Below are 16277 nucleotides of genomic sequence, written 5' to 3' on the forward strand. Positions count from 1 at the left end.
GCACATATATATCTATGTAACAAACCTGCACGTTGTGCACATGTACTCCAGAACCTAAAGTAAAAAAAAAAAAAAAAAAAAAAAACAACTTTAGGCATGCTTAGAATTTGTAGTTAATCCCAACCAAATCATATACTAAATCCTAACATATAACATGCGGAATTTTCAAATTTTTTACCTATTACTGCTTAGCTAATGAACAAAATGATGCCAACAATTCAAATGAAAGGAGACTGATATCTCAATAACCAAATATAAAGTCACTATGAAGTTCCAACTAAAAGTTATCACAAAGAAAGATATAGGCAGACATAATTAACAGTTTCAAAAATTATAGGGCAAATTTATTAGTATGGAAATTATTTAGCACTTAGGGGTTTAATAGAATATAATTCTTCTAAATTTTAAATAATCAGGTGGTGAAAGAAATTAGAGTAAGAGGTAATATATCTACAGTAAGTTTAAAAAATTTTAAAATTCTAATTATCCATGTTTGAATAAAAATATTCATATTTATTACATTTTATAATAAATATTCCTCTTTTTAGGGCCTACAAATTTGAGAACTAGTCCAGCATATTCTGGTTGGGTTCACCTTCTCTCTGATCATCCACCATTGGCCACCTTTGGGTGACATCTCACGGTAGGTGACCATTGCTGTCAGGACCTGCCAGGGTGCTCCTGAGTCTAGGACAAGGCCTCATGTCCTTATGCTCCGCAAAGGATAAGGTCTGAGGTTTAAATTGTGTGATGACTTCCTGGAGTCTTCACTGAGCCAAACTCACTCCAGTCCTTACATAAAGGAAAGCCACTCCCCTTGTCCTCAGGGGGTCACAGCTTGTGCTGTGTCCTCAGCTGTGCTGCAAATACCTTCCATCTTAGGCAATCCTTCAGGAGAACAACTCAGGCTTCTACCTCATGTGCTCTCCAGTGGCCTCAGGCAGAGGCACGTGCAACAGACAGTGGAGCTGTTCTGGTTTTTATTCTTGTCTTCTCTGGTGTTAGCTCCCATCAAAATCCAAACCAACCAAATAGAATACAACACATCACTGTCAGGACATACTGCTGGCTCTTCCCATCAGTTTCTCTGACTAGCCCAGTTAGGTCCAAATGGCAGCTTCAGTTCGAACTGGATGCCTTGCTGTTCTAACCTTTCTATTGTATGCATGTTAAGGTACAAAGAGAAAACACACTTTGCTTTTTCTGCCACTCACCTTTTAAACCTGTCCCGTGGGATAGACAGTTCTTTCCTTGCCTCTGGACGAACTCAGATTTATATCAGAGTTTTATTCAGCTACAGTTGGATAATAAAGAGCTCAAATAAAACTCCAGAGAACAGTCTCACTTCAGCCATTAAAATGTCCAGACCAGAGTCATAATCACACTCAAGACACTGAAAATTCATGCTCCTCTCTGCTGGGCTCCAGCGTGAAAGTGCAGCTCATTCCAGATTTTTTTTTTTGGGGGATGGAGTCTCCCGTTGTCGCCCAGGCTGGAGTGCAGTGGTGCAATCTCGGCTCACTGCAAGCTCCGCCTCCCGGGTTCTCGCCATTCTCCTGCCTCAGCCTCCGGAGTAGGTGGGACTACAGGCGCCCGCCACTAAGCCCGGCTAATTTTTTGTATTTTTAGTAGAGACGGGGTTTCACCGTGTTAGCCAGGATGGTCTCGATCTCCTGACCTCGTGATCCGCCCGCCTCGGCCTCCCAAAGTGCTGGGATTACAGGCGTGAGCCACCGCGCCCAGCCTCATTCCAGATTTACCTCTCTCTCTCTCTCTCCCTCTCTCTCTCTCTCTCTCTCTCCCTCTCTCTCTCTCTCTCCCCCTCTCTTCCCCCACCCCTCTTCCTCCCTCTCCCTATCTCTCCTATTAAGCCAATAGCACCAGAGTCTCTCTAGATCTTCTCTTTTGTTTGTGTAAATCAGTACTTAGTCAAGACTGACCTACTGCAAGTGGCAGAGCCTTACAGGTTGTAAAAATATAAGAACACTTCTGTAAGTTTGATAAATAAGTGACCCTGAGTTACCCAGTCAAGTAGGCACCTCCTTCCCCTTCCCCTTCCTTCATGATTCTCAGTTTTCCACAGTTCAGCAATGAAGAAGTAACTTCTAGCCCCTCAGGGCTCCAGAATCCTGTTCAGCCATTGGCAAGCTCTGTGCAACAGCCAGGTGTCAAATATTTTGAATCTCACCATGGAACCAATCCACACCCCTAAACCTTCCAGGGACATGGGTTAAGCTCTTTGGTGGTACCTTGAAGCCCTTTTTTGTCTGGCTACCCTCACCCTTCACCCTTCACAGGCAACTCTATCCAAACTGATGCCTCTAATCTCCACTACAGGGATGGGCTCCCAACAGCTGGCAGAACTATGCTGGGCCCTACCCTGTCAAGTAACTCACAGATGACCCCGCAGCTTGCTTTTAAAAGTGAATGACACTTCGCAGCTACTTTTTATTCTAGGCTTTTGGCATTCCGCTGAATCAGTAAAAGTTTACTTTCTAACCATCAGTCACATTCTATTTGGTATGAGCACAAATCCACCAAGAAAATTCATGTCATTAATAACCTCATTTTGGATTGAAAGCTAATATTTAGCTTCTACTATATAGGACTACTACAAAGATATAAAAGGGGTTTCTTGAGGAGCAGAGAAATCATTATGTGACTAAGTTAAAATTTGGCAACAATTTAGATGTTATTTTGGCATCCATGAGAATGTTTGTTTCCATACTAATTATATACATATACATGTATATAAATATACAAATATATTTATGCAGGTCTGTATGTGCATGCTTATGCAGAAACAACACTTGGCAATCTACTTGGCACATTAAAATACACAGAGAATTTATGGTTTATATTATGAAGAACACAAACATTAAAAAGAATAATCTGTGAGTCGCAGCAGAAAATAGAAAAATAATTTATTAGAAAATTATCTGAGGGTAAAAGGGGTAAAGATAATGCAAATTGTAGACTTCAGTTTTTCAAATGTGAAAAATGTTAAAAAAATTGTTCTATTTCATAGGCTGAATAAGCTGAAAATGACATTATTCTGAACCATTAATATTCTCCCGATTTAAAAATGTCTTCCCTCCGTCTTCTCTTTTTTCATCTCTACTCCCATCACCATCTCACTGAAGTTGTACAACATCATGCAGTCATTTATATTCACCTATTTAAAATAAAAACCTAATCATACCAAGCAGAAGAAAAATGAGTCTTATTATGCTTTTAAGAGAGTGCCAAATGCCTGATCAGCATCAAAAGAGGATCAGGGAAAGATTTAATTGTTAGCTTAGTGCATTTTGAAATATTAGCAGGTCAAAGATTAAGATGGAGATAATTCTGGACAGAGAACCTAATAAGGTTGCTAATGCATCTCAAAGAGCAAAAGAGGAGTGTGATGTGTTTTGAAAATATTGATGAGGTTTTACTGTGGGTCCTTACATGTCTGTGGTACATCTTCATTCCTAATGACAGAGAAGTCTTACATTGCTAATGCAATGGATGCTGCATACTTAATGTCCCACATATTCTCACTGTTCAGTAAAATGAAGAACTACTTTTTGATGTCACTAAATTACTCAGCTATACATTTTGGTTATTTTAGACGTGGGTGCTTTTATGTCTCTCACATCAATGGTAACTTTGAACACCTTTCGAATACGAAACTCACAGATTAGAAATTTAAAAAATGGTGGTAGGTTTACATTCAAATATATTAGGGATATATTACAAGACAGGCATTGCAAAAGGACCTGAGTTCTAGTTTTCTCCCACATTTGTCCCCCTACTCAGTAATCCTAGAGTAGGAATGATGGAGGTGGAGACATAGTTTAAAAAGAGCTCGGGCTGGGTGTGGTGGCTCACGCCTGTAATCCCAACACTTTGGAGGCTGAAGCGGGCAGGTCACTTGAGGTCAGGAGTTCAAGACCAGCCTGGCCAAGATGGTGAAATCCCGTCTCTACTAAAAACATAAAAATTAACCGGTTGTGGTGGCGGGTGCCTGCAATTTCAGCTACTCAGGGGGGCTGAGGCAGGAGAATCGCTGAAACCACGGAGGCGGAGATTGCAGTGAGCCAAGATCACACCACTGCACTGCAGCCTGGGCGACAAAGCAAGACTCCAACAACAACTACAACAAAAAAGGTCATTAACTTATTCTTATAAATGATTATTGCTGTTTAATTAGAAGATTCTAAGTGAACTTAGCTGATAATATTTTCCCCAAGCCAGAATAATGAATTATCTCAATTATACACGTTTTACAGTTTATAATTTTAGCTCTTTGTATTTTAGAGCTCTGAAGAAATACTAATGAAAAATGAAAATTACCATTCAAGAGAATTACCATTTCAAGAGATGGTATGTTTTAGGAACAAAACATACTTAATCATGCATCTGCGATGGATTTCCTAATTTGGCCTCCCGAGTAGGAGGACACCTTGAGAGGCAAATAGTTCCACAATTATATGGGAAGGAGATGGGAAGGTGCCAGCCAAGAGAGTCTCTCATGTGTATGAAGTAAAGGAATGAAGCAAGGTCTAAGGAAGCATGCTTTTCTCTGTGTGTCATGGTTACAGCAATGATAGAGCATCTGTGGATGAAGCGTTTCCTGATCCTATTTACTTCATGTGATTACTTGATTATTTCAGTAACCACACACTCAGTCTCCATTCATTCACATGCTCCTAGAAGAAACAGGAGCCACACCAAATTACATTTTACACATTTTATTCCTGCATTAAGGATTGGATTATAATGTAACCTTTCTGGACTCTTTTCATTTTTATGACATTTATAGCTTTTGTTACATGCCCTTACATATGCCATGTGGATGGAGTGCGAGGAGAAGCAGAGAGCAGTCGAATTGCTCAGCACTCCTCTAAAAAGGACACCATCAAAAGAGGTGAAGGACCAGGTCTTGAATATGTTCATTGAAGACTCTTGTCAATCAAAGAGATCGAGATTGCTGAGAGGCTTATTCTCAGGGACGTGGGTCACCCCCAAATCCACATCCTTCTGGTGATTGCAGGCTGCATTGCCCAATCTTGATGTGCCTCCAGCTCAAAAGGCTCATGGTTTCCTCAGCCCTGCTGTTTATTTCTCTCCCTTGTTACATACTTTGTGTCTCTATTCTGTCATACTTCTTTTCCTCCTCAGCACCGATTTTTAATAGACTCTCTGTTACTCCTTTCTAGGATACATTTGAGTGACCAAATTCAGGTATGAAACATATTTCTTCCATTGCCAACTTCTGTTTTCTCAAATCCTCTTTTCACATTTACAACTTAGCTGAAATTTTCTGTCTACATTCTCTTTTCTTGCCTTTGAACACTTCTCCTCTGCTTCCCTCCCCAATAGAATCCAGCCTTTGAAATGCTGCCCTACAGTAATTGTTAAGCTAATTTTCTCCCAATTTTCTTATGGTTTACTAGAAAGCCTTTTTTGAGTGGTGACAAAAATTCATAAAGCACATTATGCTAAGAGACATTTGCATAACTTGGTATCCATCAATAATTCAAATGTTGATATAAAGCTAAGCATAGACTTACCACATGACTTAACATTTACGCTTCTAGGTATTCATCCAACGGATTTGAAAAATTATGCTCACACAAAAGCCTGCACATGAATGTTCATAGCAGTTCTATTCATATTTACCAAAAGCTGTGAGGAATCAAGAAGTCCTTCAAAAGGCGAATGGAGAAACAATTGTGGTACCTCCATAACATGGAATACTATTCAGCAATAGAAGTACACTATCAAGCCATGTAAAGATATGAATGAATCGTAAATGAGCATTGCTAAGTGCAAGAAGTTAGTCTTAGAAAGCTACATACCATATCATTCCATTTATATTACATTCTGGAATAGAAAAAAAAAAAAAAAACTGTAGAAGCCAAATCAGAGATAGGCAGAGTTTTGGGGAGGAAGACGAGTTCATTAGGTAAAGCACAGGGGATTTCTTTCAAGCCTATAAACCATTCTGTACAGGACTGTAGTGGTGGATACATGACATTATTAACTTGTCAAATCCCATATAACTTTATAGTGCAAAGAATTTACTGTAATGTAGGCACAATTAAAAAAAAATCAACCAGAAGATCAGGAAATCCAGAATGGGATGCAGACTGTAACTAAATAATCTGATCATATTATAAAAGTATGAAATAACCTCACTTAAGAGGGTAGGGACAAAGAAATACTGATTTAATTAACTTCAGTCATTGGGTACAGTGTACACGGCTCAGGTGACAGGTGCACCAACATCTCAGAAATAACCAATTATCCATGTAACAAAAAACAACCTGTTCCCCAAAAGCTATTGAAATTTTTAAAAAATCAAAGAAAAAAGTTATGTATCTAAAAAAATAACTTTGGAATGACTTTAAGACTAATGACAAACTATTAAGCTAGGTAATTATTGTACTCTAGTTGGTAAAGTTATTTCTTAACAGGTGTGTGACTCCACAATTATGAAAACTCTGTACATGTCTACTAAAATTAAACAAATAAATAAATGGATGGTGGATGATGGGAGCTAAATTTTTTACTGTTGGAATGGGGTTAACACATGTTAAATAAAATAGGCAGAAAGCCATTGGCCTGAGGCTGCCTCTGTACATTGAGTTCCAAATAACAAACCACAACCTAACTTAGGAGTATACGTTTTGTAACAGATACCCAGGTCTCAGCCAATCACAAGAAGTCAAGCTTCGGCCAATCACAGGCAGCCAACTGACCAGAGCACATCCAAATAAGGCAACTGCAACCAATCAAGCTATCTCTGTGATTTACTTCTGTGTTCAGCCTATAAAAGCTCATTGCCAAAACTGCAGAGCAGTGCTCTCTGAATTCTCTTCTGAAAACTCCCTGTTCCCCCAAAACTACTGAAATTAAAAAAGAAAAGAAAAAAATTATTATGTATTGATATGTTTGGTTGTGTCCCCACCCAAAATCTCATCTTGAATTGTAATCCCCATAATCCCAACACGTCAAGGGAGGGACCAGGTGGAGGTAATTGGATCATGAGGGTGGTCTCCCTCAGGCTGTTCTTGTGATAGTAAGTGAGTCTCGCGAGAACTGATGGTTTTATAAGCATCTGGCATTTCCTCTGCTTGCATTCACTCCGTCCTCCTGCCCTGTGGAGAAGGTGTCTGCTTCTCCTTTTCCTTCTGCCATGATTGTAAGTTTTCTGAGGCCTCCCCAGCCATGTGGAACGGTGAGTCAATTAAATCTCTTTCCTTTATAAATTACCCAGCCTCAGGTATTTCTTCATAGCAGTGTGAGAATGGCCTAATACATGTATTCTAAAAAAATTAACTTGGCCGGGCGCGGTGGCTCATGCCTGTAATCCCAGCACTTTGGGAGGCCGAGGCGGGCGGATCACGAGGTCAGGAGATCGAGACGATCCTGGCGAACACGGTGAAACCCCGTCTCTACTAAAAATACAAAAAAAAAAAAAATTAGCCGGGCGTGGTGGCAGGCGCCTGTGGTCCCGGCTACTCCGGAGGCCGAGGCAGGAGAAGGGCGTGAACCCGGGGTGCGGAGCTTGCAGTGAGCCAAGATCGCGCCACTGCACTCCAGCCTGGGAGACAGCGAGACTCCATCTCAAAAAGAAAAAAAAAAAATTAACTTTGAAGATGACTGAAGACTAATGACAGATTAAACTATTAAACTGTATATAAGTATTGTACTTGTTTAGAGTCCAATTCATGAATTATTCCTTGCTCAGATAAACTCTTTTACATTTAATTTGTCTAAAGCTTTTATATTAACACACATAAGCGAGGGAGAAAGCTAGAAGGAGCCTCATTTTTATGGAGTAAGTTGGAAACATCAGTATGAATTCGTGTTTAGCTTAATGTAGAGAGTGATCGCTATGTGGAGAAATAATTCTAAACAATGTGTATGCAAAGGTTGGCAAACACACATCTATTTCCTAGCCCTGCTCACCTAGGAAACCTAAGAGCAATGGCTTCCCACTAGCAATGAGTACAGCCAGCACCCACATAGTAGTTTTTAATGCCATTCACCGGTAAAAGGAACCAGGGTTTCTTGCAAAAATAGCTAATTTTAGGGCCGATTCTGAAATACACGTGATGAGCCAGGAGCATCTTCTAATGTCAGAAACTATGGAAGTGCTTTAAAAAATGACATGGTATGTCAAAGAGATGCACGAGACAACTGAAAGAGTTTCCAACTGCCAAAGCTTATAATACTATGTTAAATAATGTAGTAATAGATTACAACCCAAAGCATAAATACGTGCCTGTAATCCCAGCTACTCAGGAAGCTGAGGCAGCAGAATCGCTTGAACCTTGGTTGTGGAGGCTGCGGTGAGCCGAGATGGAGCCGCTGCACTCCAGCCTGGGTGACAGCGTGAGACTCCGTCTTAAAAAAAAATCCCAAAAACAAAAAACAAAACAAAAAAAGTATAAATAAATATCCATGATTGTATACTGACACAAATAAATAATTGAATAAGTAAAGAAATGTAGAATAGATAAATCTACTATACAGAGAATTCCAAATAATCTACGTAGCTGCTCCCTCCTCAAGGTGATAGAGTATAACTCTGTACTCCTTATGTGTCTGTGGGGCTACATGTAGTAACCTGCTTCCAAAGAGTACAGAATGGGAATGGGGGAGTAACAAAGTAACTTTACAGTGGAGAAGCCTGTCAGTCTTGTCAGGTGATAAAGGTTTATGGCATCAGAGATAAGTTGTTAGCATAAACTCTTGATGTGTTGTGTTGAGAATGGCACTTTCATAACCCTAGGTTAGCTGTGAGAAAAACCTCAGCCAAATTCGAATTGAGGGACATTGTACAAAACACCCAACCGGTAAACCTCAAAACTCAAGGTCATATAAAACAAGAAAAATGTAAGAAACTGTCACAGCTAAGAGGAGCCGTAGGAGACATGATGACTCAATGTAGTGTGGGATCCTGGAATAGAAAAGTGACATTAGAGAAAAATTAGGAAATCTGATAATGCGTGTTCTTTAGTTAATATATATTACTATGTAGAGAGTTACTCAGAAAGCAGGATTTGACTGGTTAACAGCCCCAAACTAAGAAGTACCTTTGGTGAGACAAAAGCCTCCTGTGGGCAGGGAGATGCGTGGTGGAGTGGGGTGGTCTGGATACCCGGACTGGGAGAAGAAAGGATGGAGGAACTAAAGTAGAGCTCTATTATGGGATATAGACTTTGCTCCAGCTGGGTGCTGTAAAATCTTGAGAATGAATCAGCTGCAAGGATTCAAAGCCAGAGCGCAATGCAAAGGCTCTTCATTGATGAGTGACTTAGAGACAGCCATATAGCTGTGTAGGATTTGTCAGAGTCTCGCTTTCTGTTACTTTGGAATCCTGGAAAAACTAGAATCTCTACAGCTCAAAGTTAGTCTGGAAAGTTTGGGCAATGGAAACATGCTTTACATTGAGTTCTGAAGGTTAGAACATGTATGAATTGTTGAAGTTAAGCTATAGGGGGTCCTTGTAAATGAGAATTAGGCACAGATAAACAGGTGGCAATCAACTGGCTTGTTTGGCTAAAATAGAGCAGACAAGTCTGGCTGTGACACTAGGAGAAATCAATTTGATTTGAAAGTTGGGGGAATCAATAGAAAGAAATCATAAAATGGCCAGTGGTGTATTTATATAAAGTTGATGAGTTTATATTCTATTATCAGAGAAATTGTAAATGGTTTTTCCCTGGAGAATACATGCTTCACTCTTTTTGAATATTTTTCTGTTATGTAAGGTACTTTAATTTGATACAAAGGGATTGTGATATTGTGAAATATTTTACTTGGTTTTCATCACTGTTTCCTGACATGTAGTTCCTAAAACTCTTGCCATCTCCAGTGGTATGTGTCTTTTATATGCTAATGAGGGGGCTTGTGGCTAGGATGGGGGCTAGTCACCCAAGACCAAGGCATGGTTAGAAGATTGGAACTTTCAACCCCATCGCCCAACTTCCTTTAACCTTTAGGGAGGGCAGAGGGGCTGAAAGTTGAGTTGATCACCAATGGCCAATGATGCAATCAGTTATGCCTATGTAATGGAACCTCCATAAAAGCCCCATAGAGCAGGATTTGGAGAGCTTTGGATTGCTGAACGCATGGAGCTTTCTAATGGATGGTGTGTCCAGAGAGGGCACAGAAGCTCCAAGCTCCTTCTCACATACCTTGCCCTTTGCGTTTCTTTCCTCTGGTTGTTCATCAATATCTTTTGTAATATTCTTTATTAATAAACCAGTAAAATGTAAGTGTTTCCATGAATTCTGTGAGCCATCATGGCAAATTAATCAATTCAAGGAAAGGAGTTGTGGAAACCCTCAATTTATAGTCAGTCTTCAGGAGTTCCAGAGGCCCAAACTTACAACTGGTGCCCCTAGTGTGGGCAGTTTTATGGGCCTGAGCCCTTGACTTGTGGGATCTGACACTATCTGCAGGTAGATAGTGTCAGAATTGGGTTGAATTAGGGGACACCCAGTTGGGGTCTGCTGAAAAATTGCTCATTAGGGAGCTGACGTTACCAGCCCACAGCCACAGCTTGCTAGGGCAGGCAATTTTTGCCTTCCACCTCCACATTTTGGTGACCAGAGATGAAGCATTCTGTATAAGACAGGAGGGTAAGAAAATCACTTTTTGTTTTTCCTATAACCTCACTCACAGTGGTCATTTCGTAGTTGATGTGGGCCAATTCAATTGTGTTAGTCTATTAGCAGGTCATAGACACAATGCCACATTCAGCCAGATGGTTAGGTTATTAGTTGGTCAAGTAACCAATCAAATATGGTGAATGAATAACAGATCAAATTTTGGGGAGATAATAAACATATCTCTTTGTGATCTCCAAATCTAAATTGTTAAAAATATCACACTTTAAATGAAATATGCATAATTTTGAATTAGTTAAGGACTGTTTTAGTCATTTTGAATGGCAGGCTGGTAAGTGGTCCCCAATGATCCTGCGTCTTGGTATTCACACCTTTGCATAATTCTCTTCCCTGAAGTGTGTGTTGTACATAGTGACTGACTCATTAATGAATAGAATATGGCAAAACTGATGCGATGTCACTTTCACGATTGGGTTACAGAATACCATGACTTTTGTTTCTGTCTCTGTCTCTGTTACTCACCTCTTGCTCTGGAGGAAGCTGGCTGCTGTATTGTGAATGGTTTGCAGAGAGGCTTATGTGACATGGAGCTGGTGTTACCAGCCCACAGCCAGCCAGGACTGGAGGCCTACTGAGAGCTACGTGGATGAGCTTGGAATTAGGCCTTCTCCCTGTCATGTCTTGACATGATTGCAGCCATCATTGACCCGTTGATGGCAGCCTCGTGAGAGATGCTGAGCCAGAGGTCACAGTGAAGCTATGCCAGGAAGCCTGACCTTCAGAAACTGTGAAATAAAAACCTTTGTTTTAAGGTGGTAAATGTTGGGGTAATTAGTAATCAGCATTACATGACTAATCCAGTCATATACATTTTATATTACATTAAAATCAAGTCAACAGATGAGCTTTTACCTTTAAATAAGGAGGGTAATATTAACATTCTGGGAAAATATCTTTCAGCTGTTTGAACACGTGTTAACAGAGTTACTTCTGTATATAGGACAGCTATGAAACTAGACAACAGGATTGCTATTTCTGGAGGAGCACTGTGGCTCATCCCTGTAATCCCAGCACTTTGGGAGGCCGAGGTGGGTGGGCCACTTGAGGTCAGGAGTTCAAGACCAGCCTGGCCAATATGGTGAAACCCCATCTCTAATAAAAATACAAAAATTAGTCAGGTGTGATTGTGCAATACAAAAATTAGTCAGGCTTGATGGTGCATGCCTGCAATCACAGCTACTTGGGAGACTGAGGCAGGAGCATTGCTTGAACCCAGGAGGCAGAGGTTGCAGTGAGCTAAGATCGCACCACTGCACTCCACCCTGAAAAAAAAAAAAAAAAGAAACGATTGCTATTTCTTTTACCTTTTCAGAATAATCAACAGCATGTACTATATTTCAAAGACAATTCCTTAACAGTTCCTTAAACAAACATGCATGAGTCATTCTATTGTGTTTTCCTTATATTCTCCCCCCAGTTAGCGTGGACTCATCAATCATTAAGAGGAAAAGAAATAACTTGACTTTAGGCATGAAATGGAACAGAAAGGAATATTTGGTCTTGCTTTCTAACTCCTCCTAAACGTGTCTACATTTTAACTCTTCGAGGGGTATAGGCTTGTTTCACATGTTTTTGTTAATGAAATGGAAAGGAGGAAAGCGATGGTTCTAGATAAAGTAAAAGGCCTCTGTCAAGCCTCAGGTTAGAGGAGGGAAATACAAATCAAATGGAATCTAAGATAGTTTGTCCCACTTTAATTTCTCTGGTTCTTCATATCATGTTCAAAACTGCTCCCTATTCTTTTCTGTACAAATGGGGCCCATATTCTGTACAGATATTTTTCTTTTTTATTATCTTTGCTAATGTTCCTTATATGCACAGATCAAGCTTCACACCTTCTTACACTCACTTTGCTTCTTTTGGCATGTATTCTGTTTGCCTGCCATATGTAACTATACTTGCAACATTTCCAGACCCAGTTTAAAATTTGAAATATATTCTCCCCTACACTTTGTATTTTTTGCACCTTTGGAACTTGGCATAACTTTTCTCCGTCAGAATCTGATTGATCTTCTTCTTTTATTTTTTTCTTTAGTTAGTTAATGTCAAAGAAACATTGCCTCTACTTTTATCATTTTTGTCCCAACTCTGAGTTCAGAGAACATAAAAATGTAGCAGTGTATCAGAAAAATATCTTTGTAGTGTTGTGGGGGCAATCCTAATAGACAGGTACTTGTGTTCATAAAACAACTGGATTAGATCAGAAAGTATTCATTTAAGCTTTTTCAGCTGACTTTGTGTGGTGAACCTTCCCCTGCTAAGGAAGGATACTGTCTCAAGTGACCTTTTACTAATGTAAGAATGAAGGTTTGTCAAATGTGGGATCTGATTTATATTGCAATTCACAGAAGTATTATGCTTGGAGATACTGAACTAAAAGCATGCTTCCTAATTTATCTGATGACTCTTTACAGACACAGGAAGCTATTCTATAATAATTTATATTGCCCACCAAGTCACAGATGGATGAGTGCTTATGCAAGTATTCCAGATTGAATCTTCTTTCTCCTGCTGGACACCTCCGTTTTCTAAGATCAAGGTCAAGTTTTACTCCCTTCACAAATCCCTCTCTGATCACACCCACATTGATCTTAAGGCATTAATTGTCTTTCTTACTTTAACTCTTAATTATATATTCTTAAGTAGCTTGGAATACTCTCCCTTCTCTCCATTGCCTGACAAACACATACTTGTTATTCAGAACTCAGAGAGAACATCACCTTCGCCTTGAAGTCACCCCTGACCACTCTCACCCAGGAGAGCAGGTGTTCCCTCAACACTGTTCCCATAGCGTCATCTGTGTGTGAGAGTACAGATGCATCCCTCCATTTGATAATGTACCTCTATCTACCTTCTCCCTCCCCATTGCAGAGTGAGCTCCTTTCCAGTAGGAGGTTCATCATTTTCAACTCTGTCTCACTATATTCCTGTCTGGAAAATTAAGGAAACTCAACATATATTTGAGCTTTTTAAATTCAACATATATTTGAGCTTAATAAATAAATGAACACAAAAGAATAAATAAATGAACATGTAAAGGAATAGATTATTGCAATTTGTATGTATGAAATAATGACAGATGCATATAAATTAATTCATTGTATGTATCAATAAATCAACTATGTGCATGAATTAATCATTATGTATATTAACTTAGAAGCATCAAATTAATTACCAATACATATTAATTAATAGTTACATACATATTTATTTCTTGCTGAATAAGTAGAAAAAAATGAGTACACAAGATACATGAACTCTCCTGTTTAACTGAGGGAAGAGATTTTGTTTCATTCACATATGACATATTTTAACAAAATGTTTTTATTAGAAATACAATTTACTCAACTTTAAGAAAGTTAGAATTTAGGGAAGAAAATAAGGAAGATGTCACTTGGAGGACAAGCACCAATAAACCCAGTGTTTTAACCATAGCACTTGATATATTTTCTTTACATATTTTTCATGTAGATATTGTCATGTCTTATACTTTTGCATGCTATCGTTAGAATGATTGCATAATACTCAATATAATAGAGGGTCATAGCTTGACCTATTGAAATCCACCAGCTGAAGATCATAAGAACACAAATGAATGAAACAAAATGAGGTTTATTTAGCTTGCTGTTGCAAAGGAGAACACTCACAGGTGGAACTGTGGAGGTTCCAGTAGGAGGATTTGGGGAAAGGTTTATGAAAGGATTTAGCCTCAAGCAGGGTGATTCTAACAGGGCTTAAAGAGGAGAGGGCCATTTCTGACTTGGATGCTGTCAGAAAGCAGGGGCAATTTAGAGACTGGTTATATTGGCAATTACTCTCTAGGAGGTGGGAGGATCAAAACAACACTGTGTTGTATTGGTAAATCAGCGGAAGCCACTAGGGTTAGTACAAAGAGAGGGCTGTTTAGTTGTTTTGTGGTTGCAGAATGTCCTTGTTGCTATCTTGTTTCAGGCATGGTGACAAACACATCATGCTTAGGTCATCATTGATATTGAGTGTGTATTTATTACAGCCTTCTCTTACTTCCCATTGCCAGGGCAAGTTTTCACATTCTGAAACTACTTCTTATTGGATATTTAGATTTTTTCATATTTTCAATTTTATGATGTAATGTCTTATGCACCATTGTAAATACAGTTTCCTCCTAAAAAATAGAATCTCAGAGATGGCTATTAGTATCAAATATGTGGTCATTTTTCTTTGTTCTCTTTTATAACCATATTTTCCTGACAAATTGCCATATGTCACTATTAACAGTAATATATGATACTGTACCTCCATCATTACTGTGAATTGTACATTTTAAAAATGGATTATTTTAATACGCAAAGATGGAATCTAATTTTTAACTTGAGTTTCCATAATTATTTGTGAGGTTGATTTTTTTTAACCTCTGCATTTGCTCTTTTTGGAGTATCTCTTCATGTTATTTGTCAGTTGGGGTCTTGTGTTTCTTATTCAATTAATGTTAGTTCTTCAAGGAATTGAAAATACTTTTACAGTTTAGTAAAAAAAATTTTTTTGCATATTAAAATTTTATGTAGTTCTGTAGGCCCATTTTTTCCCTTTGTGCTTTCTACCATGCCCTTCTTATTTTCATACACCCTTCCAATGGCCCAAACTTGATTTTACTATTAAGTTTAACTCTTTAATCCATCTGAACTAATTTAGGGGTATGGTGAGAAATGCAACTTTAAAATATTACTTTGAAAGATATGATCATATTCAATTTCTTGATAACTACCTTATTCATTTTCTTATACTGAGTAGCATCTTTGGACAGATGAATATATTTGTTGATGCTAAAAGTGAATATTGGCTATTTTTGAAAACGGTGTTTGACTAGGCAAAATCTGAAGTATTTCTTCAGGGCAAAAATGTCAGCTATTGGCAGAAATCCCAGCAGATATTGTGAATAAATGGACGGATGAATAAGAAAGAAAGACATGATTATGAGCATGCAGCAAAATGTTATGGCAACATATTTGAGCTGCATGATTCTCTATAAATTAGTGGATTTAAAATTTCAAAATGAGGTAATTGTGTTTTGCTTTAAGCTGTTAAATTTGGGATGTTACTCAAGAATACTCATCTATTAGTTTACTCTTTTCCCAAGTAATTTTGGTTAAATGTTTATTTGAGAAACAAAGGCCACTTCCTGAAAGAAAATGTGTCAATAATGTTTGAATCTGAATTTTTATTGTATGTAATCTTGGTTTTAAGTCGGTGATAAAGTTCTATACACTGAGTATAATCTTATAAATACCTATTGGAGGCTGGGTGCAATGGCTCATGCCTCTAATCCCAGCACTTTGGGAGGCTGAGGCGGGAGGATCACCTAAGTCAGGAGTTCCAGACCAGCCTGGCCAACATGGTGAAACCCCCATCTCTACTAACAATATAAAAAAATTAGCCAGGCATGGTGGCAGGTCCTTGTAATCCCAGCTACTGGGGAGGCTGAGGCAGGAGAATCGCTTGAACCTGGGAGGCAGAGGTTGCAGTGAGCTGAGTTTATGCCACTGCACTCCAGCCTGGGCAACAAGAGTGAGACTTGGTCTCAAAAATCAATCAAACAAACAAACAAAC

This window comes from Pan paniscus, chromosome 4, assembly GCF_029289425.2.
Source record: "Pan paniscus chromosome 4, NHGRI_mPanPan1-v2.0_pri, whole genome shotgun sequence".
NCBI lineage: Eukaryota > Metazoa > Chordata > Mammalia > Primates > Hominidae > Pan > Pan paniscus.